The sequence below is a fragment of the Monodelphis domestica genome, chromosome 4 (genome assembly GCF_027887165.1).
Source record: "Monodelphis domestica isolate mMonDom1 chromosome 4, mMonDom1.pri, whole genome shotgun sequence".
Taxonomy (NCBI): domain Eukaryota; kingdom Metazoa; phylum Chordata; class Mammalia; order Didelphimorphia; family Didelphidae; genus Monodelphis; species Monodelphis domestica.
This window is the reverse complement of record NC_077230.1, coordinates 391,602,957-391,612,711: the sequence shown is the minus strand read 5'-3', so window position 1 is coordinate 391,612,711 and position 9,755 is coordinate 391,602,957. Positions and strand designations below refer to the sequence as shown.

At 44.1% G+C, this 9,755-nt stretch overlaps 1 protein-coding gene across 1 annotated transcript in view; it reads left to right on the top strand.

Annotated features, from left to right (window-relative positions):
- The first annotated feature begins 747 nt into the window (after positions 1-747).
- The window catches only part of ACTL8 (actin like 8), an 82,827-nt gene continuing 73,819 nt past the window's right edge, over positions 748-9,755 (top strand). The window contains exon 1 of the mRNA XM_056795697.1: positions 748-810. The gene's annotated coding sequence lies outside the window, so the exon portion shown is untranslated. The remainder of the gene's footprint in view (positions 811-9,755) is intronic.

Sequence of the window (9,755 nt, the reverse complement as noted above, 5' to 3'; positions counted from 1 at the left end):
CTTAGAACAGAGAATGTCAGAGGTGGGAGAGACCTTAGAACAGAGAATGTCAGAGGTGGGAGAGACCTTAGAACAGAGAATGTCAGAGGTGGGAGAGACCTTAGAACAGAGAATGTCAGAGCTGGGAGGGACCTTAGAACAGAGAATGTCAGAGGTGGGAGAGACCTTAGAACAGAGAATGTCAGAGCTGGGAGGGAGCTTAGAACAGAGAATGTCAGAGCTGGGAGGACCTTAGGACAGAGAATGTCAGAGCTGAGAGAGATCTTAGAACAGAGAATGTCAGAGCTGGGAGAAACCTTAGAACAGAGAATGTCAGAGCTGGGAGAGACCTTAGAACAGAGAATGTCAGAGCTGGGAGAGACCTTAGAACAGAGAATGTCAGAGCTGGGAGAGACCTTAGAATACAAGATGTCAGAGCTGGGAGGGAAATTGGTTCACACACACACAAAGACCAAGATAGTTCTTCATGAAATGACTTCTGAACCTTCCTGAACCCCTGTGCACACCCCAACATACATTCATGTGCACTCAGATGCTCACCCTGCTCTTGCCTCTCCCCCCCTTCCCCACCCCACAAGAGGTTTTCGGTAAACCCATTTTTGGGGTAGTAGATGAAAGATTCGAGGTGGTAAGGAAAGTCTCAGATTTGAAACAAATAGAATGTTGATTACAGCTGGGTTTAGTCCCCTTTAAGAACCACCCCCATCCCCCTTCCCTACTCCCCCAGAGTTTAAAAGGAATCACCTGGAGCCAGCAGGCAGTAGGTCAGCTTTTGCTGCTGGATCAAGTTTGGCCTTCACTTTGTCTGGGGTAAGTGCTCCTCCTGCCTGGCGTTCTCTGGCCTTCACCCACTTGATGAATAGACTGTATAAGTCTTGGGTCATTGTGATTTCCTCAACAGGGCACTAGTCACATTTCTCTATATGAGAGTCTGTCCCGACTCCCTTCCATTTAGTCCCACAGCTGTGTTTCATGCTCCGAAAAGCATCAATTTAGGCTAGGGGAGCTCCTGTTGAATCAGAGTTGGGGGTGTGCATCTGTGACCCTTTATCCTTGGCTCCTTCCCTTATTCCTATTCTTTTTAATCTCCTGGACTCTTCACTCTCCACCCCATAGTTTTGAGTGGACCCCAAAGTTCTGTGAAATGAGCATTAGACTGGGAGTGATGAATTGGGTTCTGAAAATGCATCTCTCATTAACTTGCTATTGTCTGGGTAAATAATTTTCCTTCCATGGACTCAAGTTTCTTCTTTTTGTAAAATTAGTCAGTTGTACTACATGGTTTCTCAGGTTTTTGTCTCCCCCTCCCTCCTTCTCTCTCTCTCTCTCTCTCTCTCTCCCTCCCTCCCTCCCCCTCCTTCCTTCTTTCTCTCTCCTCCCTCCTCTCTCCCTCCTCCTCTCTCTCCCCTTCCCCTCCCTCCTCCTCTTTCTCCCCTTCCCCACACCCCTCCTCTCTCTCCTTCCCCCTTTCCCTCTCGCTCTCCCTCACTTTCCCCTTTCTCTCTCTCCTTCCCCCTTCCCCTCCCCCTTTCCCTCCCGTCCCCCCTCACTTTCCTCTTTCTCCCTCTCTCTCCCCTTTCCCAACTAGAGGGTAAGCACCTTGAGCGCAGGCATTGCTTTTTCTTTGAATCTCAAGCAATAAGCACCATGGCTGAACGGATGTTTGTTGATTATCCACGGATTCGGAGGTTCCTCCTAGCTCTTCCTTCCAAAGCAGGTGCAGGCTGCTCAGCTGATGCGTGGGAAAAGGGAAGTTCTGGGTTGAGTTGAGCACAGCTCTAGGCTTTACTCCGGCCCCTAACTTCTTCCCCCCCTCCCACCCCAGCCCCCTTCTGTGTGAGAAATTGGCGGGGCTGGGGAGGGCTTCCTTGATTGCCAGGGCCTGTGTGTAAATGATCTTTTCCTCCCAGATGGCTCAAGGAGCTCGTGCCCTTCACTTGCTCCGGTAGCTGGCCGCGAGCCTATGGGAGCTGGAAGCTGGAAGGCGAGCCGCCCGCAGAGCTCAGCCAGGTGAACATTTGGCTCTGTGTGTCTCCTCAGCCTCCTGGCGGTGTCGGGGGAGCTGGCTGCCTTCTGGGCCGTGACCCGCTTTAGAGAAGGCTCCTTTCCTGCGGACTGGGGTGTCGGGCGGGTGATGGAGCCGGCCGGCTCGTCAGAATGTAGGTTGAGCTGGGCTTCAGGGTGCCATGTTCTCAGCCCTTCTTTCTACCTAAGACTGAACATTCCTCTCCCCTCCTCCCTCTCCCTTTCCTGGGTCCTTAGAGAAATGGGTTCAAGGCAGAAAGGGGCGGGAAACTCGCTCACAATTAGAGATTCAGAGCTAGGAGAGCCATGGGGGAGCCTTGGGGACCTAGAATACTTCAGGAAAGGGTTGGAATCCTCCGAGCCTGGATCGTCTGGACGTGGGATAGGGAGAAGGTGCCTCTTAGGCCCCCGAAAACTTGAGGAGGTTCACAGCGTTCCTCAAAATGGAGCTCATTCAACCTCCTACCACTAGGCTCCGCTGTGTATATGATGGCTTCAGGGTATGGTAAAGAAACCTGGACTTCTAGTCAAGAGAGACAGAGGTTCAAGTCCTGACTCCAATATTAATGCTTCTGACCCTTTTCAAATGACTTTTTTTTCTTTTTAATTTAAAAATTTTTTGAGGCCACAGGGTTAAGTAAAATGCCCAGGGTCATGAGACCAGTGAGTGTCTCAGGTCAAATTTGAACCCATGTCTTTCTAGCTTCAGGTTCAGTGCTCTCTTCACTGTACCACCTAGCAGCTCCTTCAAGAGGCTTTACTGTTTCCAGTCTCAGTTTCCCTATCTGTAAAATAAGGATAATAATTGTGGTCTCTTTGCAAAACTTCAAAGTGCTACATAACTAACCATTAGTATTATTATTTTATTAGCTTTATTTCAATAATTTATTAATATTATTATTACCATAATAATGATAAGGAAATAGCAAAAAATGTAAAACTAAATTTTGTTGCCTTTTAAGCAATTCAGTGGGAGAATGATGTTGGCTTTTTTTGCTGGCTACCAGGCTGGCAAAGAATGTATTTTAGAATAGGTTTAACTGCATATAGCTTTGCTATCTGCCATGTTTTACTTCTGATGTCCAAATAGTAGGTGGTAGAGCCCTCATTTTGCTTATGAGGCAACTGAGATCTAATGGAGGGACATGACTTCTCATTAGCAAGTTGATGGTCAAGTCATGATTCAAACCTCTGTTGGAATCTAGACCAAATTGCTAAACAACTCTGGTGCATATTGTGGAAAGGGAAGATAAAGAGATAACCGGTTGGACCACTGAGGCTGATGTATTGTGGAAAAGATGACCTTGGGGATGGGGATACCACTGTTGGTGGGAGTAGCCACCTGGTTAAGGAGATAACTTCTTTTCTATCCTCTCCCTGCCTTCAGCCTTAATTAAAAAATAGCGGGGGACATTTGGTAAGCCAGGCCTGGACATGAGAGGTTCTGGGTTCAAATCTGGACTCAGATACTTCCTGGCTATGTGACTGTGGGCACAAATTGCCTAACCCTTACCACTCTTCTGCCTTGGAATCAAGGGTTTAAAAAAATAATGGTAGGGTGTGGGAAGAGAATTGGATCTGGTAACTAGTGACTGGTGAGCTTGAGTTTGATTCCTTCTAGGACACATTATTAAAGGATAGTTAATAAATATTTGGAAAAGGAAGTAATGACCATACTGAGCCACCATGACTTCATCAAGAGAACTCTTGTCAGATTCATGTTTATTTCCATTTTTGACAAGGTTACTAGGTTGGTAGATCTGGAGCGTCTTATAGGTATACCTAGGTTAGTTCTTAGGCAGAGATGGATGTTTGGGCTTTAATAGGACCCAAACAGTAAATGGTTTGATGCCAGGGTGACAAGAAGTCGCCAGTGGAGTGCCCAGGGGATCTGTGTTTAGTTAGGTCAGTGGCTTGCAGTTTGATGAAATTTGCATCTGACACAAAACTAGGAGTTTTTCTACCAATGCAGTAAAAAACAAAGTTGAGATCCAAAAATATTGTCTCTTTATAGCCTAGATTATGGGTAATTTAGTGGTATAAAGTCTTAGGCATGGGTTCAGATGATCAATTTCACCACTATAAGACAAGGGAGCATGTCTAGACAGCAAGTTTTTTCTGGAATCATTTAAAATGTTTTTTAAAAATAGCATTCTGCAAACTAATGAGTCATCAGTGTCATGTGGCAGAGAAAATATCCATGGTAATCTTAGGCCTGGAGAATCAATAAAGTCCTCTGTATCCTGTATCCTGCTCTTGTCTAACCCTATTTAGAAGATCGGGGACATCCATGCACCAGGTCTATTTACCCAAGCAATCCAGTCTGAAGGCAATTAACTAATTGTATTTCCCCTATTTCCCATTCACCCTATTTCCCATCCTTGTTGGGTACTGTTGTATAGGGAAAAGGGGTAGTTTAGCCTTAGGTCTTTTGGTAGAGAAAACTATTCCCTTGGACCCCTGGAAGGAAACGTATGGTGGTGGTGGAGGCAAGGGAGCCAGGTGAGCTCCAGGATGGGATGGGATCATTGGTGGGGTGGGGATGGAGTGATGTTGTCCAAGGCTAGCAGAAGACTAAAAAGAGACAGCATGGTATAGGGACCATGCTAGATTTAGAGTCAGGAAGACTTGTGTTTGAATCCTGCCTCAGGTATTTGTGAACTCTGTAACCTTAGTTTCCTAATCTGTTCGGGGGTGAGGTTGACCTCTAAGATACCTTCTGGCTGTAAATCTGAGGTGTGGGGTTAGAATCATCTTCTCCACCCAACATTCCCATTCTGGGGCAATGTCCTAGTAGCTCTCTCTTCACTATAACTCTGATTAGAGATTTTTATTTACATTGAGGGTATCGGAAAAGGAAGTAAGTGAGTTTAGAAGAAAAATTCAGAGAGCTGCCTAGGCTTTGATATGGATGTGCATTTGGGGGGGGGCAGGGTAAAGATTACTAGAAGGCAGCAGAGTCAGCTTATTTTCCAGCAAAAGTCAATAAAAGATAAATAGTTTATGGTTTCATTTAACGATATAAAGACTAGAATTCCCAAATGTAGGCTTGGTCTTGTCAATGTTGTGATCCTACCTTTCCCTGTCATCAAGGAATGACCATGGTATCTGGAACACTGATGGAGCTATTCTGGATCTCTGAAACAATGGCAGATGGAAGAGCTAATAGGACTTTAGGGATGAGCTAATCCAGGTGATCTTCATCTTGTTTGTGTCCTAAACTCCTTTAGCATTGTCTGGCAAAGCTTATGGACCCCTTCTTAGAATTATCCTAGTTTCATATAATCATGATGAAGGAAATGCCCGATTTCAGTTAGAAGTTAGTGAAAATAAAAATGCCATTTCTTTTGCCTTTCTAAGTTTATGTAGCCCCCTGACATTTATCCATGGACCCAGGTTCACTCTTTATTCCCTAAACCCTTACTTTTTGTCTTTAGTAAGAGAGAAGGGCAAGAGCTAGGCAATGGGGTTGGTCAGGGCTGAGAAATATCTGAGACAAGATTTGAATCTGAATCCTTCTGACTCTAGGCTTGGCATTCTATCCACTCTACCATCTAGCTAGGAACTCTTGACTTTAGTTCAATTCCCTTCTCTCCTTGAGAAGGAAACTGAGACCCAGAGAGGGAGAGATGCCTTATTCAAAGTTACTCGGGTATTTCTGTGTTAAGAGTAGAGAAGTAGAAAACTTGGGGGCAGGGTGGCACTTCTTAATCTAGCAGTCACAGCAGGCTTTGTGTGATGAGAGTGATTGAACTTTGAGTAGACTTAGCTTCTACTAGACTCTGAGGATCTGGGTTCTAAAACTGACATCCTAACTTATTACCTATGCATTTATAGCTAGGTTTTCTCCCTTCTCTGGGCTTCATCTGTAAAATGGGAGTATTGAGCTAATTGATCTTTACAACCCCTCCCAGCAATTTGTGTATTTTTGTGTTTGGGTCTTTCATTCTTCATTTTTGAAGAGGACCCAATGGCATCATTGGTTGAAGTCTTGAGTTGGGCATGAATTGGATTTCAGGGAGGTGGAATTATACAAAATCATCAGTTTCAATTTCTTCCAGAATCACTGAAGTCCAGTGACAAGAGAAAAATCAGGACGACTGGTGATGGTTTGGGATACCATGATTAACGTCATTGGTCATCAGTTGCTTTCTAAGCTAATCTCTCTTGATTTTCCTTTGTTCTTTTTCTTGGCTTTTTACTGCTCCCCTTCTAGCATGCCTTCCTTTTTCCTTTCCCCTTTAAAACTTTGCTTAAAACCCATTACCTATGTGAATTTGGGCAAGTCACCTTAATTTCTCTACTCAGTTTCCTCATTCTATAAAAATGAGAATTAGAAGAGTTCTCTAAAGACCTTTTCAACTGAAAATTTTTGATCTTATGATTGAAGGCAAGTGTCTCTCCTCTAAGCCTCAGTTCCTTCAACTGTGAAATGGGCAAGTTCCAGGAAGTCTCCTTTAATTAAACAGTGACCCACTGGTAGAGATGCATCATAGGGTTAGAGCTGGAGGGTACTTAGACCCTTAGAGGATATCTAGATGAATCCTTTCACTTTGCATATGAGGAAACTGAGGACCAGGGATGTTAATTGACCTGCCCTACTTACCAGATAGTAAGTATCTGAGGAAGATTTGAACCTATATCTTCTGACTCCAAGGCTTTTTCTCTTATACCCTGCTGCCTCTTAGAGGGAAGCCAATAGTGTTATGTGGTGGAGGAATGCTGGTTTTGGAAATGAAGGATATAGATTTGAACCCAGACTCTGCCACCTGTATGACTTCCTCCTCTACAGAATGAGGGGGATGGACTTTAAGGTTCCTTCCAGCTTTGACCCCATGGTATTCTTGACTAACTACAATTCCAGAGAACTGGTGATAAAACTCATTGCCCATCTCCCAAAAGAGGGGGTAGATTCAAGATGTAGACTTAGGTATACATTTTGGGCATGCCCAATTTGGGGGAATCTGTTTTGTTTCACTGTGCATATTTGTTCCAAGTTTAATTTTTTCCCCCAAGATGGCACCGGGTGAAAAGAGTCAGAGTTAAGAGCCAATAAACCTTTATTAAATGCCTACTACATGCCAGGCACTGTGCTAAGGACTGGGGATACAAGTGAGAAAACAGGAAGGAGAAAATAAATTTTTGTTCATTGAAAAATTGATTCCTCCATCCCAAGAGTCTATACCCCTATACTGTCTCTCTTGCACATGAGGCTTCTTCCTCTAACTGCCTCTCCTCCATCTCACCCCCCCCCCCCATTGGTGAACAGGGTGTCTGGGACGATGGTGGCATCTCATTCCCTGCCTGCTGCACCACTGCCAGCTTTACCCACACCTGCCAAGGGAGGCTGCTTGGCCTTTGGCAGGCTTGAGTCTTATTCTTCTTTCCTCAAGCCAGCTGCTCCAAACAGTGTTTGCCAGGCGCATGCCCAGCCTCCCCGTGTGCCACCGGTCTGAATTCTTTCTCTCGCCCCCTCCTCGAAGCAAGTTGAATAGAGACTTAATTGCTACTGGCCCCTTTCTCCGCAGCCCGGGAGGGAGAATCTGCCATGATTTCTCTTTGGAAGGGATGACTCGGAGGTCGTAGCAAATCACTCTTCTTGTTAGAGGAGCGTTTATAATTAGGCTGATTACAGTTTCTCCCCCTACTCCTAATTCTTCATTAGCAGGAGGTGGCTTTCTCTAGTGTTTTCCCAGCCAGCAGAAATACTCGCTGCCAATGGGGTTGGGAAAGCGTGGGCAGTGGCAGAATTTCAGAGGAGAAGGGAGGGCCTTTCTTGCTCCTTTCCTCTAGCTAGGGCCAGAAGAAGGGTAGAGGTCTCCGCCTAGTGTAGGGGGCACAGCTCAGGAGACATAACTTTGTTTACCTAGAAAATTGTACACCAAAACAGTGTTGAATTCAGCCACCCTACAGGACAGCCATACTCAAGGTGCCTTAAGAGAATCTCATTAATAAGGAGGCGATGGTCCCGGATGAAGCCTTCTAAGAACCCTTATAAGAATGAGCATTTGGGGGATGGCAAAGGGTATGAAAGTAGGTTGAAGGAATTGACATTCACCATGGAAAAGAGACTACACAAGAGATGCTGTTGTAGAAGAGAAACTGGACTTCTATTTGACCCTAGAAGATAGAACCAAAGAGCAATGGGGGCAGGGGAAAGTACAGAGACAAATTAGGCTCAATATCGGATTAGCCATCTAACAATGACAGTAGTCCCAATGGAATGGGCTCCTTGGAGAGGGAATGGTTTTCCTGCTCTCCCTTGGAGGTCTCTGACCACAGCTAGATGGGTTATACTGGAGATTCCTCTTATGATTTACTCAACTGTAAAATGAGGATGATAATGGTGCCCACCTCACAGTGTTGTTGTGAAGATCAAATGAAATGATATTTGTAAAGGGCTTGGTAACCCTTAAAGTGCTACACAAATTTTAACAAGTAGTATTAATTATGGACTATGAACTATGGTTCATGAACGAGGTGGGCTTAATTAGTTTTTTAAAGCACTTACTAAGTAGGAATCATTGTTATAAAACTTCAGGGTTTACTCTTCCATCGATATAGAGAGTGGTTAGGGGAAAAGTGAGCTAAAACTTAGAGTCCAATGGTAGTGAATCATCTGTGGCAAAGAGTATCTCCAAATCCTTACTTCTATCTGTGTTTGTAGTACTTTCTCTTATTGTAGAGGTCCTCTTGGCTGTAGCCACTCTGCTGGACCCCCAGCATCTGTTCCTTTCCTGAGTCCAAGCCTCCTCCCTAGGATGATTGTCCCTCTTGGGTATCCATGAGAGTCTCTATTCATGGTCAAATACATTATCTCCTATTGGCTGAGCTTAAAATGCAAACCTTTATGTACCCAAGATGATTCACTAATTCTTTCTGCCAATCACAAAACATTTTCTGTGTGGCAGTACAGTGGATAGAATACTGGACCTGGAGATAGGAAGCTCAGAGTTCAAAGATTGACTCAAACCATCATTAACTTTATGACCCTAAGTGAATCACCTAATCTGTTTGTTTCAGTTATCACATATGTAAAATGGGGATAATACTAGCACCTACCTCCTAGGGTTATTGTGAAGATCCAATAGGACAATATTGTAAAACCCATCATAAACCTGAAAGCACTAGAGGAATGCCATTGCCTCAGTTACTTCATTAATAAAATGGAGATAATAGTACCTACCTTCCAGGGTTATTGTCAAGCTCCAATAAGATACTGTCAAACTCTAAATTTTAAAGCACTATATAAATGCCATTGATGATCCTGGTTCCTCTCATCAAATGGTCAATGCCCTGAAATCTCAAAATGATTACAGATTTATTTATATATTACCGAGGTACTGTAGGGGTTTCCTTAACATCTGCTTTATACCTTCTAATCACATTCTGGGCCCATCATCATACACTTTGATGTGTAAAGGGAAACTCCCTCCCTTACATTAGCAGCTGAGCTTGTTGGCTACTATGGTCTTGGGATTATTTGTATGTCATGACCCAGTTCTTATCACCTTTGAAGAAAGATGAGAATTTTCTTATTCTGAAATCTAGTGGGATTTTACTTGATTCTTAGTGAAGTATTACTCAGAAATATGAGGGACTTGTAACTCTGTGCTCCTGAGCAAATCATTTACCCTCTATAAGCCACAGTTTCCCCATCTGTAAAATGAAATTTATATTGGGTTACTTCTAAAGTTCTTGATATTCTATACCTCTCTGAGTCTTCATAG